The 17897-nt window shown below is 40.1% G+C and overlaps 1 pseudogene; it reads left to right on the top strand.

The window, feature by feature from the left end:
* Positions 1-1455: 1455 nt before the first annotated feature.
* LOC103120974 (FUN14 domain-containing protein 1-like) lies at positions 1456-1954 on the top strand (annotated as a pseudogene).
* The last annotated feature ends 15943 nt before the right edge of the window (positions 1955-17897 follow it).

Below are 17897 nucleotides of genomic sequence, written 5' to 3'. Positions count from 1 at the left end.
AGAGATAGCCAGAAATTTAGAGGGAAGGGGAGATAGAGAAGGAGAAAGACATAGAGACATCTGCAGCATTGCTTCACTTGTGAAGCTTTCCCCCTGCAGGTGGGGACTGGGGACTTGAACCAGGGTCCTAGCTCATTGTAATGTATGTGCTCAATGCCTCAAGTCACCAAAGGTCCCAGGTCCAAAGCTGAAATGTATTCTGGAGGAAAAAAAAAACAATAAAACATAAAAACCTTCCCCCAAATAAGGCAAGACAAAATAAATCCAATTGAAATAGCTGTAATTTAAAAGTTATTATTTTTAAAGTTGTTATTTGTGATTTAATAGTGAATAGCAAAACTGTAAGATAACAGGGGTACAGTTCTATACAGTTCCCACCACCAGAGTTCTGTGTCCCATCCCCTCCACTGGAAGCTCCCCTCTTCTTTATCCATCTGGGAGTTTGGACCAAAATTCTTTGACCTTATGATGTCCAAATAATTCAACTAGGCCTCCAGCAAAAAGATACTTGTCAAAAGGGACTTTTTCAACAAAATTCAAATAGGCAATCATATCCTCCCCTTTTTTTATTAATAAGATTTTTTTAATTACAACTATTTCAATTGGATTTATTCTGTCTTGCCTTATTTGAGGGAAGGTTTTTATGTTTTATTCTACTTTTTTATTTCAGCTTTGGACCTGGGACCTTTGGTGCCTGAGGCATGGAAGTTTTTATGCATAAACAGTATGCTATCTTCCCAGCCCCAACTGGCTTGGCCCTTGAGTGACCTGTGTGCAATAGGGTGTGTGTGTGTGTGTGTGTGTGTGTGTGAGAGAGAGAGAGAGAGAGAGAGAGAGACAGGGAAGCCAGGCAGTAGCAAAGCAGGTTAAGTGCACATGGGGCAAAGCTCAAGGACCAGCATAAGGATGCTGGTTTGAGCCACTTCACAAATGGTGAAGCAGGTCTGCAGGTGTCTATCTTTCTCTCTCCCTCTCTGTCTTCCCCACATCTCTCAGTTTCTCTCTGTCCTGACAGCAATGAAAACAACAATAATAACAACAACTACAACAATAAACAAGGGCAACAAAAGGAAAAAAATGGCCTCCAGGAGCAGTGGATTCTTGGTGCAGGCACCAAGCCCTAGTGATAACCGTGGAGGCAAAAAAAAAAAAAAAAAAAATATATATATATATATATATATATATATATATATATATATTAAAGCTATAGACCTATATTCCTAATAAGCATTGATGCAAGGTCATCAACAAAATCTCAACTAATCCAACGACACATTAAGAGAATTATCAGAGAAGAGCCTGTGTGAGAGGAGTGGGGTGGGGCAGGACTGTGCTCGGAGAAGGAGGGAAAAAAAGAGACCATAAATTTCCTCTAGGCCTAGAGCGGCTCTTTAAGTATAGTGGGGAGAGGAGGGCGGTTGAAGACCACCTCCAGAACAGGCCGCCAGAGGTATCATGGTGACCAGGAATCCTCCTCGCCAAGAATACAAAAGTGATAACGACTCCTATGAAGCGTAGGATTTAACTGAATATGCAAGAGGACACCACTGGTGGAATGGAGTGTTTGGCCATAGTTCCCTACCCATGGTATACAAATACTTTGTAGCCACTCAGATTGTAATGTGGAGTGACAGACATGGTGTGCAGGTTTTTTGTTTCAGAAAGCCGGAAAACTTGCAGCAACTGCAGTAGGAGGTGGCTTCCTTCTCCTTCAGGTTGCCAGTCACAGGGGCTATGTGCAGATGGACTGAAACCGAGTTGAAAAAGATGTAAAGAAGGCAAAAAGGACAGATTAAGATACGAGCAAATAAAGCAACACCTGAAATCAGCAACATAATTGAAGAGGCAACAGAATTTATCAAAGAGAACATTGTCATAGCCAGTGGATTTGTGGGAGGGTTTTTGCTAGGTCTTGCATCTTAAGGGCATATTATAGTGGAGTCACCTGTGAGAAAGTAAATGAGTGGTGGTGACAGGGTAGTCTCTCAACATTACACACAGCCACATTCCCCAAGGAAATGAGAAACAGCTAGCTGGACTCACAACTTCACATTTTGCCATCTGAAGGTTGGCAATCTATATAGTATTTGCTATAAAACAACCTATGTGGTAGGTACACAGTAGTATTCCTGAGCAAAATATGGCTTTCATTATTTTTTTTAGATTAGCATTTGTTGAGAAATTAGCCTATACAATAGTATCACTGGATAAAGGTATGGAAAGAAAAACAAAAATCTGTTGGGTAACCACTCAGTGAAATACTGTTTTTGTTTTATTTAAATAAAGTGTTATTCATTGTACTTTTTAGTTTTAGTGCCATAATTTAAAATTTATATTATAGCTTCAACATTGTGGAAAGTTTTTTTTTTTTTTTAAGATATGTTTGCAGTAAGCTGACCAACTATAAAGCCCTTTTGTAGAAGGATTTGTTGGGAGTCAGGTGGTAGCACAGCAAATCGCAAGGACCGGCGTAAGGATTCAGGTTCGAGCCCCTAGACCCCAACCTGCAGGGGAGTCACTTCACAGCGGTGAAGCAGGTCTGCAGATGTCTGTCTTTCCCTCCCCCTCTCTGTCTTCCCCTTCTCTTTCCATTTCTCTCTGTCCTATCCAACAACAATGACATTAATAACTACAACAATAAAACAACAAGGGCAACAAATGGGAATAAATAAATATTTTTTAAAACCTTGAAAAAATAATCAAATTGTTAAATATATCATTTTATTTATTTTTAATTTATTGTTATTATTGGATAGAGACAGACGGAAATTGAAAGGGGGAAGGGAGACAGAGAGACTGAAAGACAGCTGCAGCCCTGCTTCACTACTCCTGAAGCTTTCCTTCTACAGGTGGGGACCAAGGGTTTGAACTGGGTCCTTGCACACTATAATGTCTGCTCTTAACCAGGTGCGCCACCATCTGGCCCCAAATTGTTCAATATATTATTAAGCAGATACAATTCAGAGAGAGAGAAAGGGGGGGAATAATTAGGGTCAGATGGTGGCTTACCTGGTTAAGTATGCACACACTAAAGTGTGTAAGGACACAGGTTCAAGCCCCTGGTTCCCACCTGCAGAGGGAAAAGTTTCATGAGGGTTGAAGCAAGGCTGCTGGTGTCTCATAGTCTCCTTCCCTCTGTTTTTAACCAGAACACTGCTCAGTTCTGGATTATTGTGGTGCAGGGGATTGAACCTGGGACTTTGAAGCTTCAGGCATGAGAGAGTATGTGCATAATTATTATGCTATCTACCCCTGACTTTTTCCATCTCTATTTCCCCCTCTCCTCTCAATTTCTTTCTGGCTCTATCCAATAATAAATAAATGATATTTTAAAAAGAATAATCCACTAAGACCAAGTGGGATCCATACCTGGAAAATAGCAATTGTTCAACATCCAAAAGTCAATAATTATACCACAGCAATAAAAAGAAAAATAACTGAATGGTCATATCAATTGATGCAGAGAAAGCACTAGACAAGATCCAATATCCATTTATAATAAAGACCTTCAAGAAATTGGAAGTGGAGGGCACAGGTAGCTAACATAATGGTTATGCAAAGAGACTTTCATACCTGAGGCTCTAAAGTCCTAGGTTCAGCTACCTGTAACACTATGAGCCAGAGATGAGCAGTGCTCTGATTAAAAAGAAGGAGAAGAATGCAAAGAGAGAGAGAGAGAAGAAAGAAAGAAAAAAAAGAAAAAAAAAAGGAAATTGGAAGTAGAAGGAAAACTTCTCAACATAGTAAATGCTATATGTGTCTAACATCATACTCTATCAGGAAAAACTGAAAGCTTTCCCCCTAAAATCAGGAACTAGACAAGGATGTCCACTCTCACCACTCTTATTCAAAACAGTCCTAGAAGTCCTCACCAGTGCAATCAGGCAAGAGAGAAAAATCAAAAGAATTAATACTGGAAAGGAAGAAATTAAGTTATAGTTATTTGCAGATGATATATAGAGAGCATTAAAAAAAACTGCAAGAAATTACCAACAAATGTAGTAAAGTTGCAAGATACAAAATCAGTACTCAAATCTGTGGAGTTGTATGAAGCAATTAAATTTACAGTTGAACCTCCAAATATAAAATATCTGGGAATAAATCTAACAAAGTAGATAATGGACCCTTTCAATGAAAACTGTGGGACACTCTTAGAAGAAATAAAGGATGACACAGAAAAGTGGAAGAATCCATTTAGACACCATCTTCCCAGACAGTACATTTAGCATGTTAGCTATCAGGCTCAAGGGCTACATGGAATATATCTAAAATAGACTTCCTAGCTTCTTCCCACACAAAGACCCTCTGGTTTCGTTTACTCTGTTCCTAGCTTTGGGTTCCTGTTTATTGAACAATTTCCTTAATATCTTACTGCCTTTCAGTCTCCAAACTGCAGATGCTACTATGATGCCATACTGACCTCTCCAGGAAGACAGCCTAACCATTATGCCCTGGAACTCCACCTCCCCAGAGCACTATCCCACTAGGAAAAGATAGAAACAGGCTGGAGGTGTGAATTGACCTCTCAGTGCCCATGTCCAGCAAAGAAGCAATTACAGAAGTCAGACCTCCCACCTTCTGCACCCCAATGGGAATTTTGATCCAGACTCCCAGAGAGGGATAAAGAATCAGAAGCTTCCAATAGAGGTGATAGGACACAGAACTCTGGTGGTGAGAATTGTGCCCTGTGATCTTTTAATCTTGTTAATCATTATTAAATTACTAAGATATATATATAGATAGATAGATAGAATTCTTTGTTCACAGACTGGAAATTGAAAGAATAAATATCATTAAAATGGCAATCCTGCCAAAAGCAATCTATAGATTCAAAACAATCCCTATCAAAATCCCAATGACTTATTTCAAGAAAATTAAACAAGTTATACAAAACCTCATGTGGAACCATAAAAAAATCATGAATAGATAAAACACTTGTGAGAAAAAAGAAGAATGAAATCATCACAATCCCAGACTTCAGTTTATAATACAAAACAGTAGAACTCAACACAGTTTGGTAGTGAACCAAAAAAAAAAAAAAAATGTTTCAAGGATGTGAAGAAAGAGGAACTCGATTACACTGCTGGTGGGAATGCAAGTTGGTACCGCCATTATGGAGAATCCTTAAACAAACACAAATGGAAATGCCATATGATCCAGCAATTCCACTCCTAGGCATTTATCCAAAAGACATGAAAACAATAATCCAAAAGGCTATTATGCACCCCCATTTTCATAGCTGCATTATTCACAACAGCAAAAAATGTAGAAGCAACTGAAATTCCCATTAACAAATAACTAGATAAAGAAGTTATAGGGCATGTATAGAGTTAAAGGAGTACTTACTCAGCAATCAAAAAAGACAATATTGTGTCCTTTGGGACAAAATAGATGGGACTGGGGGATATTATGCTTAATGAAGTAGGTTAGGAGGTAAAGGACAACTATTGGTAATTTCAGTCATAACTTGAAAAAAAAAATAGTCAGCTCTATCTAAATCCATGGGAGAACATAAGTGTCCAATTAATGTTTGACAATAATTTTCTCTCTTTCTTTATATATTTATTTATTTTTACCAGAGAACTGTTCAGCTCTGGTTTATGGTGGTGCAGGGGATTGAACCTAGGACTTTAGAGCCTCAGAGATATTAATTTTTCATCAAAGTCTCCATGTATCTTGTAATTAGATAATCTGTCTGGTATCACTCATGACTTTCCTCCTCTTCTAGCAGCTAGTAAAATGTTCTAAAATCCTTGATCACCTGATAGAAAACCTTCATTATTTTTTAGTTTATTTATTTTATCTTTTTTTATATTTACGTATATAATGAAAGTATTGGCAAGACCATAGGATAAGAGGGGTTCAATTCCACACGGTTCCCACCACCAGAACTCCGTGTCCTGTCCCCTCCCCTGATAGATTTCTACCCTGTATCTCTCTGGGAGTATGAACCCAGGGTCATTATGAGGTGCAGAAAGTGGAAGGTCTGGCTTCTGTAATTGCTTCCCTGATGAACATGGGTGTTAGCAGGTTGATCCATACTCCCAGCCTGTCTCTCTCTTTCCCTAGTGGGGCAGGGCTCTAGGGAGGTGGGGCTCCAGCACTGTTTAATCTGGTGTATGGTGGTGTGGGACAATGAACCTGGGACTTTGGAACCTCAAGCTTAAGAATCTCTTTGCATGGAGTTGGGCGGTAGCACAGTGGGTTAAGCACACATGGTGCAAAGCACAAGGACTGGCTCAAGGATTGAGATTTGAGCCCCTGGCTCCCCACTTGCAGGAGTGAAGAGTGAAGAACTTCAGCTTCACAAGAGGTGAAGCAGTTCTAAAGGTGTCTTTCTCTCTGTCTTTCCCTCCCCTCTTGATCTCTCTCTGTCTTAACAATAACAACAATAATAATAACTACAACAATAATAAAACAACCAGGGTAACAAAAAGGGGGGGGGAAAAGCCTCCAGAAGCAATGGATTCGTGGTGCAGGCACCGAGCCCCAGCAATAACCCTGAAAGCAAAAAAAAAAAAAAAGTCTCTTTGCATAATCACTATGCTATCCCCTCTGCCCCACACTCTTTATGTTTTGATCCCCGTGCTTTCTTCTCTACTGTTCCTTTGCCACTTACCCAATTTACTTGTGGGGAAGAACAAACGTACACTTGATGCTAAATTAAAGTCCTGACACACAGTACAGTAGGAAAAATGCTATCGTTCTGGCTAGAATAGCTTGTTTCACTTGAAAGTTCCAAGGATAATATTTGTTTTTGCAATCAAGGAGTGGAAACTTACATTGAAGTAAGAATCCAGCATGACCCCAGGTGCTGTTGTGTGGTCCAAGGACATCCTGCCCTTGTCATAGTTTTCTTAGTGCTCTGCTCTGCTTTCTAGTAGACCTGAGGGAAGTATTTCTATTATATGCAGCACAAAATAAAGAACTTCTTTCAAGAAACTGTCTCCAGTACTTAGGAAGCAGCATCAAAACAGCCTTTCCTGTAACATTCTACCATCTTGAAGTGGCGGTGCTACCTTTGTGACCTGATATAAGTCTTAGCAACAATACTGAAATATTTGTTTTGTGTTCTGTAGGTGTTTCACAACGCTTTATTTGAGTAATCCTCAAGGTCATTCAGATCCTGTCCCCTTTTCAACTAAGGCTATGTGGGACAATACACAGAGCCCTGGTCTGGAGGTTCAGCCCTCTTCTATGTAGTCGCTAGCAATTTCTGGGATTCTTTGTAACCTTTGTCCTGCACACTGACCTGGGCAGGCTTAGTCCTCTCAACAAGAAGGGGACTGTGAATCCAGCCACCACTGAAATTTGGAAGTCCCTCCACATTCCCAAGTACATACAACATCCACGCCAGTCAGTTGCTAGGGTGCTCTCCAAACAGTCACAGGAGCAACTATCCTCAGCTGACCACTGCTGATCATGTGGCCACCACCCTCTTAACATTCAGGACTGTGCAAGCCACATCTATGGGTCGAGACACATGGTTCTTTTGTTTTCTGAAGATGTGTTTCAGCAGGGTGCAAATGTGACAGACATGTCTGTTCAGAAATAGCTGTAAAAAGTACCTCAATATGTTTGAGAAGCAAAAGTCAAAAGACCCCAGAGCTCACTTAGAAAGCCTCCCTTGGGTCCCAGTGGTGGTGCACTGGGTTAAATGTACACATCACCATGTACAAGGATCCTGGTTCGAGCCCCACTCACCACCTGAAGGAAAAACACTTCATGAGTGTGCAAGTCAGTCTTCAGGTGTCTATCTTTCTCTCTCCCTCTCTATTTCCCCTTCCCTGTAAATTTTTCTCTGTCCTATCAGGAAAGAAAAAAAAAGTTGCCAGGTGCTATGGATTCACAGGGCCTTCACAGAGCCCCAGTGATAACTCTGGTGACATAAAAAGAAAGAGAGAGGGGGGGGGAAGGAAGGAAAAGAGGAAGAAAGGAATAAAAAAATTATTCTGGGGCTGGGTGGTATGCCTGGTTAAGTATACATGTTACCATGCACAAGGAACAGGATTCTAAGCCATGGTTCCCATCTGAAGGGGGAAAGCTTTGTGAGTGGTGAAGCAGTATCATTCTCTCTTCCTCACTCATTTTTTTTTTTCCCTTCAGGGTTATCACTAGGGTTTGGTGCCTGCACTACAATTCCAATGAGCTCCTGGAGGCTATTTTTTTCCCTTTTGTTGCCTTTGTTGTTTATTGTTGCTGTTATTACTGTCAATGTTGTTGTATAGGATAGGAAGAAATTAAGACAGGAGGGGAAGACAGAGAGGGAGAGAGAAAGATAGATACCTGCAGACCTGCTTCACTGAGAAGCGACCCTGCTGTAGGTGGGGAGCTGGGGGCTCGAACCAGAATCCTCATTATGGTCCATGAGCTTCTCTCCATGTGCATTTAACCTGCTGTATTACCACCCAGCCCCCCTCTCTTCCCTTCTTACACTCCCTTTCCTCTACATTTCTAGATGTCTCTATCCAATAAATAAATAAACATAATAATAATTAAAAAGTATAATTAATGAATATTAAAAAGGGGGTGGGGGAGATAGCATAATGATTATGCAAAGAGACTTTCATGCCTGAGGATCTGAAGTCTACATGACCAGAAGAGGCTGTGATTAGAGGTCAGAGAGTATTACTCAAACCAACTTCCTGGCCCTTCAGAGTGTCAGCTTTTATACAGGTAGGTGTGGAGAGTGTTAGAAAGTCAGGGCCTAAATGTGAGACAGCCATAAACCAGAGATGAGCAGTGCTCTGGTAAAAAAAAATAAAAAATTATGTGTATATATATATATATATGTGTGTGTGTTTGTGTGTGTGTGTGTGTGTGTGTGTGTGTGTGTGTGTGTGTATGTGTGTGTGTGTGTGTGTGATCTTTTTCTTTGTTATGAATTATTGTCTTTTAGTGATTGTTTGCTTATAATCCCTGAAATAGCTTCTGGTCCCATGTTTCTTTATGCTCATATTTTTATTAACTATTAAAGTAAAACTTAAAAAGAAAGAAAGCCTCCCTCCATGGGGTAACAGAACTTGGGTGGTGAAAATGATATAGAATTGTTCCCTTGTTAACTTGTAATTTTGTAAAGCAATATTAAATCACTAGTAAAAAAAATAAAAGAAGAGAAAAGAAAAGAAAGCCCCTTCCACATGCGCCCTCATTGTTCATGTAAGAGAACACTACAGCAGGGAAATCTGAATGAGCCTAATGCTGCAGAAAGCAAGGCTGTTGTAAAAGTCCTTTTATTATTATTATTATTATTTGTTTTTCCTTTTCTTTTTTTCAGGTTTTTATTTATAAAAAGGAAACATTTACAAAACCATAGGATAAGAGGGGTACAGCTTTGCACAGTTCCCACCACCACAGTTCCGCCACCTCTGTATACCAACCCCTCCCCTGATAGCTTTCCTAGCCTTTATCCCTCTGGGAGTATGGACCCAAGGTCATTGTGGGATGCAGAAGGTGGAAGGTCTGGCTTCTGTAATTGCTTCCCTGCTGAACATGGGCGTTGACAGGTCGAACCATACTTCCGTCCTGTCTCTCTCTTTCCCTAGTGGGAAGGGCTCTGGGGAAGTGAAGCTCCAAGTCACATTGGTGGCACATTGTCTGTCCCGGGAAGTCTGGTCGCATCCTGTTAGCAGCAATTCGACATGGCCAGGAAAGGCTGTGATTCAGGGTCAGAGAGTATTACTCAGACAGTGTCAGCTTTTACACAGGTAGGTGTGGAGAGAGCTGGAAAGCCAGGACCTAAATGTGAGACATTCAGGGAGAGATTGAAGGCCTTCCAACCTTCCAGCCTCCTAGACCATGGATCTTCACATTTCTTTCTAGAGAAAAACCTATAACCAGTCTTAACTATTCTTTACTGTTGCAAAGGGGAAAGGACAGCAGGAAAGAATGAATATGTGAGTCCCTGATGCTACCGTTTTATTTCCAAGTTTAGTCTTTGCATACTAACTGCTAGCAGAGTAGTGACAGTTGATTTATCAATCTTGGGATCAAAACATCAAGAAAAATCAATTCTCACTAACATATATAAAACAAGGAAGGAGCACCAAAATATATAAAGCAGTTTTAACTAACCAAAAGAGAGATGCTGACAATAACACAATGATAGTGAGAAGACTTTAACATCCCACTCTCACTAATAGTTCAACCAGAAAGAAAATCAACAAGATCACCACCGTTTTAAATGAATAATCAGCCCAGCTGAGCTCATGGGCATTGACAGGGCATTCAACCCCACAAAAATGCAAAACTGTATCTCTCAATGTACGTGTGGTGTGTGTGTGTGTGTGTGTGTATACTAATTATATATAATTTTATATAATTTAAATGAGCTAAAAAATAAAAATAAATAAAATATTTAGAAAAATCTTATTTGGGAATTGGTGATGTGTTGCATAGAGGTCCCCGGTTTGATCTCCAGCATCACATGTGACAAAGCAGTGCTCTAGTCTCACTCTTTCAATAAATAAATTATTTTAAGAGATAAAAAAAAGGAAGGCACCCTGCATATTTCCATGACAACCCTGAAAAAGCCTATTGTGCTACTCAGCACGCACTAGCATTGCTATAAAACAAGAGTCAAGCTTCTTGCCAAAAGAATATTCAGGAAATAAATAAACCCAATGAATTCACAACAAATAAATTCTAGGGGGGGGGGGAGAAGTAAAGGGACAGGGAGACAGTTCAGCAGTACAGCACAGGACTTCACAGGCCTGAGTCCCAGAGATGCCAGGTGCAATGGCCATCTCACCACACATATACTACAGCTGAATGGAACTCTCTGATCTTTTTCTTTCTTTCACATTCTCTTTCATAAAAAATAAGTTTTAAACAATCAGAAATTCCACGTTGGCATTAGGTTAGGAAGTCTTCTAGGGGCTGAGCGATTCCTAAACATGTGAAGGAAGATTATCCGAGCTGAAAAGGAAGTCAAAGAGAGGGTGTTTCCATATAACCATAGTGCCAGCCTGCCCCATTCAGAGAAGCACAGCAGTGGAAAGAAGACATAGCCTCAGGCTCCCACTCCCTGTGAACTCATTACAGGACTGGTCTACAGAAAAATAAGTGGGGGGGGGGGGTGTTTGTCATCTCAGCATTAGAGCAGAAGACTTAGATTTGTGAAACCCCAGAGATCCCAGGTTTAATTCCTGGCCTGAGCTGAGCATAGATCTTGTGCATGTCCCTTCTCCCTCTCCCCCTACATCTCTTTAATAAAATTAGATCAAAAACCTCTGGATTATAAAGTAGAAAAGAGTGAGTACCTCTGTCCTGATCCTAGTGAGACACACTTAGGGATCCTCCCTTGGCTAAAGATTCTACTCATGACCCCTCTTCTGCAATAAACTCTCTCATCATACAACCTGGCTATCTTGCAAATGGAAGCTTTTGATCAGCCCAAAGAATTTTACCCAGGCCATAGAAGAGCTCTCCCTGGACCCTCAGGTCTTAGGCATTTCCTAGACTTTGTTTTTCCTTCCACCAAACAGCCTGAGCCTATTTGGTGGACAGGCATTCATCTGTTCAGATGTCTCAATCTCTCCCTCTCCCTCTGTGTGTGTCTCTCTGTCTCTGTCTCTGTCTTTCTCTTACACCAGAACAGAGCACTGTTCTTATGCTCATAAGCTCTTATGTTCATAAGCTCTGGCTTATGGTAGTGTCAGGAATTGAACCTGGTACCACCAAGCCTCAGACCTGAAAATCTAATGCGTAAATCTTCAGATCTTGCCATCAACTCTGGGTTGTTGAGGAATCCAATCCATATTGTACTCCAAACTATTTATGTGTCCTAACTGACTAAGATCATTGGCTCTATTATTAAGTTTACTTTGACAATTCTTTTTTTTTTAACATTTTAAAATTTTATTTCACTTTTTAATTATTTTATTTTTCCCCTTGTTAATTAGTGATTTAATAATGACCAACAAGATTGTGGGATAAGTTGGACACAATTCCATATAATTCCTACCACCTGAATTCCATATACCCTCCCTTCCACTGGAAGGATCCCTTGGAGTATGGACCAAAGATTTTATTGGATGCCGAAGGTGGGAGGTCTGGCTTCTAAAATTGCTTCTCCACTATGAAATGTCTCACAACTTAACACTGAATCAAGATAATTTACAATGATCTGAAGACGTGGTTCACATAGACTGAATCCAGGAGGTAGCATACTTGGTAAGTAGAGTGTGCACATTACAGTGCTCAAAGACCTGGGTTCAAGTCCTCATCCCCCACCTGTAGGGGAGAAGCTTCACGAGCCGTGAAATAGTACTACAGATGTCTATCTTCCCTGCCCCTGTCAATTTCTCTCTGTCTCTATCCTAAATAAATATATAAATAAAAGTATATTTTAAATTATCATTTAAGGAAGGGGGTTGGAAGTGGAACTCAGTACATCAAAGCATGTGTTCTACGACTGAGTTGCAGCCCAGTGCTCTGCCTTCTTTTCTTTTCTTTTTTTTTCTTTATCTTTCTTTACCCAGAGCACTTCACAACTCTAGCTTATGGTGATTCTATGTACTGAACCTGAGACCTTTGAGCCTCAGACAAGACTGTCCTTCTGCATAACCGTCATGCTATCTTCCTGGCACTCTAAACCTTACTAAAGATAAGCTATGCAGCTGGGAGGCAGGTCAGTGGTGCACCTGACTTGCATGCATGGGAGCTTGAGCCCTGGCATCACATGTAGTGGACTGCTCTGCTTCTCTCTCTTAATGAATATGGAAATAAATCTCTTTATGAAGAAAAGAAACATATATATTATATATAAATTATATATATATATATAATTTTTAAAGATTTATTTATTTATTTATGAGAAAGATAGGAGGAGAGAGAGAAGGAACCAGACATGACTCTGCTACATGTGCTGCAGGGGACTGAACTCAGGACCTCATGCTTGAGAATCCAGTGCCTTATCCACTGCACCACCTCCCGGACCACAGTAAACATATATTTTTAAAGATGAACAGTCATCAACCTGAGGCCAAAAGCAGAAAGAGGGGAGGAAGAAGAGGAATACGAGCTAACTGATACGTTTATGGAGGGGGACTTCACTGAGCAGCCACATGAGAGAGCTGAGAAGCACTCCACACTTTTTTCCATTTTTACTGATGGTGACTAGTGAGAGCCAATCTGCTGCCCTCAAGTGGCTTGACTGTCCCTGAAAGCATGCCAAACACAGAAGAATCAGAATGAACAGACAGATACATTCTAGGTTCTTATTAAGACAGTGACTAAGCAGAGAGGCTTTGTGTCTAGGCTGTGACAGGAGGACATTATAAAGTTGTTCAAACTCGACAGCATCTCCATCCCATGCACACAGTCTCTTAAAAGAAATACTGTAAATCCAGAATACTCAAAGCTGAACGTGAGAAGAAACACACCGCAATTATGTGTGGCACTGTTGCCATTTCTAACACTTTTTTCCCCTACTGTTGCCCTTTTTAAAAAATGTTTATTGTTATTATTATTGTTGTCATTGTTTTTGGATAGAACAGAGAGATTTTGAGAGAGGAGAGTCCAGACAGAAGGGGAGAGAAAGATAGACACCTGCAGACCTGCTTCACTGTTTATGAAGTGACACTCCTGCAGATGGAGAGCCCTGGCTCCAACCAGGATCGTCACACCAGTCCTTGCGCTTCGTGCCATGTGCACTTAACCCGCTGCACTACCTCCCGGTTCCCACACTTACTTTTATTTAATGCTACACACAGAATACCAAGAATCAGGAATACTGAAAATGTTTCTGACACTTTTTCAATAATGTTCCTCTAAAACAGACAAAATAAATAGTTTTGCTCAAGTTGATCTGCTGAATATACAGCCACAAGAAAACCTGAGTGGAATCCCAAGCAAGCTTAGAACTTCTGAATAGGGACCTCACTAAAAGGACAAGTTAGTGAATTGGCAGGATCAGATTCAAGTTTTCAGTATCAAGCCCTTGAAGATCAGTGTGATTGTGATCTGAGTTTTCAATTATTTTATTTTATTTTTTATAAGAGTACTGCTCAGCTCTGATTTATGGTGGTAGATGGGATTGAATCTGGGACTTGTGAACCTCAGGCATGAGAGTCTCTTTGAATAACCATTGTGCTATCTCCCCCTCCTTCAGCTGCTTAAAGGAAACTGAAATCACATTTTATTTCCAACAAAAAACCACCTAAAAGAGAGTTAGATTGGTTTTTGTTGTTTTGTTTCCTTTTTTCTTTTCTTTTTAATTTTTTTTTATTATCTTTATTTGTTTATTGGATAGAGACAGTCAGAAATCGAGAGGGAAGGGAGGGATAGACAGGGTGAGAGACAGAGAGACACCTGCAGCATTGTTTCACCACTTGTGAAGCTTTCCCCCTGCAGGTGGGGACAGGGGCTTGAACCCAGGTCCTTGCACTTTGTAACATGTGCGCTCAACCTGGTGTGCCACCACCCAGCCCCCCTTTCTTTCTTTCTTTCTTTCTTTCTTTCTTTCTTTCTTTCTTTCTTTCTTTCTTTCTTCCTTTCTTTCTTTCTACCGGAGTACTGCTCAACTCTGGCTTATTGTGGTGCAAGGATTGAACCTGGGACTATGGAACCTCAGGCATGCATAATCTTTGTGTCTTTGCATAATCATTATGCTATCTACCCCGCCCACTCTTTTTTATTGTTGTTGCCTTATGGAAGCATCATTTCACTATAGTATCTAATGGCTTATAGGTGTGCCTTGCTGCAAACAAATAGGTCCCATTGTCCTGATTTACAAAACATACCTTTCTAATGGAAGCATACTTTCTACTATATGTATTTTAATTTTCAATGTTTTTATTATTATTGATTTAACATTGGTTTACAAAACTGTAAGATTTCTGAGGTATAGGTTCACGTCTATATTGCACCCAACATCAGTTTTCCTCCCCACCCCACCCCTCATTTTTTCAGTCTAAGAGATAGTTTGGTTACTTTAATTTTTTAAGTTAATTTGTTCTATTTATTTATTTACGTCCCAGAGCACTGCTCAGTTCTAGCTTATGGTGGTGCTGGGAGTTGAACCTGAGACATCTAGTACCTCAGGCAATGGGAGCTTTTTGCATAACTAGTATGCTAGCTCCTCAGCCCATATCTCACATATGCGTGAAAACAATCAGTGGTTGTTGTTCTCTTCTTCCAAAGAGCTTTCATATTTCCAGCAGAGAGTACTATTTCAATTAAAGGGAGGGAAAACACCCCCACTAGACAGAACCTAGCCTTCTGGGTGGAGTCTGGACTCCCTAGTGTGTGGATTGGAGGCAGGTCTTCTGCCTATCCCTGAGGTTATGTTTCTTCACACTTGAGTGCAAACCTGATGTCCAGGTTGCTCCACCTGTCTTGCCTTGGGCATTCTCTTCTGTTCTGGCCTCAGTTGATGCTTCTGGCTTGCTCCATCAGTCTCTCCACTTTGAGTCTCCCTTGCACTGGCTTTTGGGATTCAAAAATTCTTCAGTCACCTATCCAACAGTCTCCCTTTGGGAGTTGGGAGATGGGGAAGGGAAAGAAGGAGAGAAAGAAAGAACTCAGAAAGAGAGAGAATCCAAATGCTATCTAAAAGGAAACAGAGACACGGCATTCTTTGTGTCTTGTTTTTTAAACAGAGCTGCCCGTGCCCCTCCCCCACCCTTTTTATCCTATAATTAGAATGTGTGTTGTTTCGAGGGTGTTATGATCACTCTCACAAAATCTTGTTTTTGTAAGACTGGATTTACCATATGATATTAATTTGGAGAAAGAAAAACACAGGAAAGCAGCTACAGCACAAAGTGTCCTGCTGTGTAGCACTATGAAGTTTCAGAGGCAAGAGGAATTGCTAAAGATTTTAAATAATAGGAGTATAATAACGTTTATTCATGTTTTCAGGCATGAAAACGATGCAATTATCCAGTACGAGTCCACACTGACTCTTACCTAGATTATCACAATGATCCTAACTCTGAGTTTTGCTCTCTTCAAATTTCAGTACTCAGAAATCATTGTCCCGAATCCCAAGTCTGGCTCTTAGGGAAAACAATTGAGTAAAATCTCATCACCAGCAGAGCAAAATCATGCCTCCAAATCTGATGTTTAAGACCCCCTCCTGCATTTTCTGCTGAGATGATACTGCCTCTTCAAGGGGAGTTTGAAAATGACAGGCATCAGGAGTGGTGGAAGAACTCCCTCCAGTAGTTAAAATGCAGGGGGAACACTGCTTATTTGGAAAAGCTGGGACCAGGGAGACATACTCCGTGAAATAACAAAGTAACCCCAGCATACCATGGAGAAACTCTGAGCCTAGCTTTTCCTACTACTATTTGTCTTACTTGTCACTCTATTTAAAAAATAAATTTAATGATTTTATCATTAGTATTTTAATTGAGAGGGCAAGTGAAGATAGAGAGAGTAAGAGACAGAGAGATAACTACAGCACTGCTTCACCACTTGTGAAGCTTCTTGCCTGCATGTGGGGACTGTGGCCTTGAACCAGGATCCTTGCACATGGTATTGTGTGCACTCAACTGAGTGTTCTGTCACATGGCCTCTGTTTACTACTACCCTTTCCCTCTAACATCTTCAATACTCCAACCACCTTGATGAATCATCTCCTTAAGTTCAGTCTCTACTCTGAAATTCTTTTCCAACTCACTGATCTTTGTCAAATTTTTCTTTTTTCTTTATTTCTATTCCTTTTTTCTTTCTTTCCTTTTTTTTTTTTGTTGTTTGTTTATTTTACTGAGCACTACTCCACTCTGGCTTATGTGGTGTGGGGGGTTGAACCTGGGACTTCAGAGCCTCAGGCATGAGAATCCATTTGCATATCCATTATGCTATCTCCTCCACCCAATTTTTGTCATTCTCAAGCCTTCAATACCCAGAAAGAGCTGTCCTTCAGTCAACATTCACCTTGCCAACCTGCTGGGCCCTCATCACTTAGTTTATACTCTGCTTTAGCACCTAATTTCTTCTTCATTATATTGTTGTTATATCAACTTCTTTTATTCGCATTACTCAATAACACATCCTTTGAAGATAAGAACCACATTATTCAGCTTTAACACCCAAGATACTAAGATCTCTCTCTCCCTGGTACTCAATAGATTTATCCAATTTAATTGCATTAAACTTCTTACTGTTAAATATTTTTTCCATCAAATATGTGTTTGGATACTCAAAAAAATTTAAGTGGATTTAAAGTAGACAGTCTGATTTTATTAGGTCTTTGTGGCAGAAATCTGCTTGTATAAATTGAAATTAAAAAAAAAAAGGTTGGTTTCCTGCTCCTGTAACTCAGAGTTAAATTCTTTCAAAAGAAACAGCCCAAAAGACTTCATCTTCCAAAAGTTACAAGCAAAAGGAAAATACAATTTTTGTTGTTGTTCAGTGAGATCTTTGTGTACACAGAACTAACAAAGTGACTAATGTTTACAAATTTTATTTGACTTCATTTCAACCTTCCTCCCCCACCCCACTTTTTTTTTTCTTTTTTATTCACCTTTGGACGGGGATGAAACATGGAAAATTTCAAAAGTAAGATTTTTTTTTCTAGGAAACTATGAGCAAACAAGGTTTGGCAGAAATTTTTGACCAACTCTGCCATAGGATGAGCCCAGCCAGAGTCATCCTTGTGGATGGGATATTTGGCAAAAGTCTGCTGCAGAAACACAGGCTATGCCTTTAGTTTGCTGGAGATTTCATCTGTAATGATTTTCTTTTCCACTTGCAAAGTTCTCCCAAGAAAGATGTAGCTTCTTTTTGGAAACCAGGGAAGTGCTGGCAAGTCTTATTGTGTTTACTATGGAAACTTGTACTTGGATCAAATCACAGAGTATGACCTGGTACAAGCCAAGATGGGTGGTTGATAGCTGCTATTTTCTTTCTGTGTTGCTTTGAAAATTATAAAATTTGGGATCAGATTG

The sequence above is a fragment of the Erinaceus europaeus genome, chromosome 9 (assembly GCF_950295315.1).
Source record: "Erinaceus europaeus chromosome 9, mEriEur2.1, whole genome shotgun sequence".
In the NCBI taxonomy this organism is placed as follows: Eukaryota; Metazoa; Chordata; class Mammalia; order Eulipotyphla; family Erinaceidae; genus Erinaceus; species Erinaceus europaeus.
The sequence above is the reverse complement of the archived record's forward strand: the minus strand, read 5'-3'. Positions and strand labels throughout refer to the sequence as shown.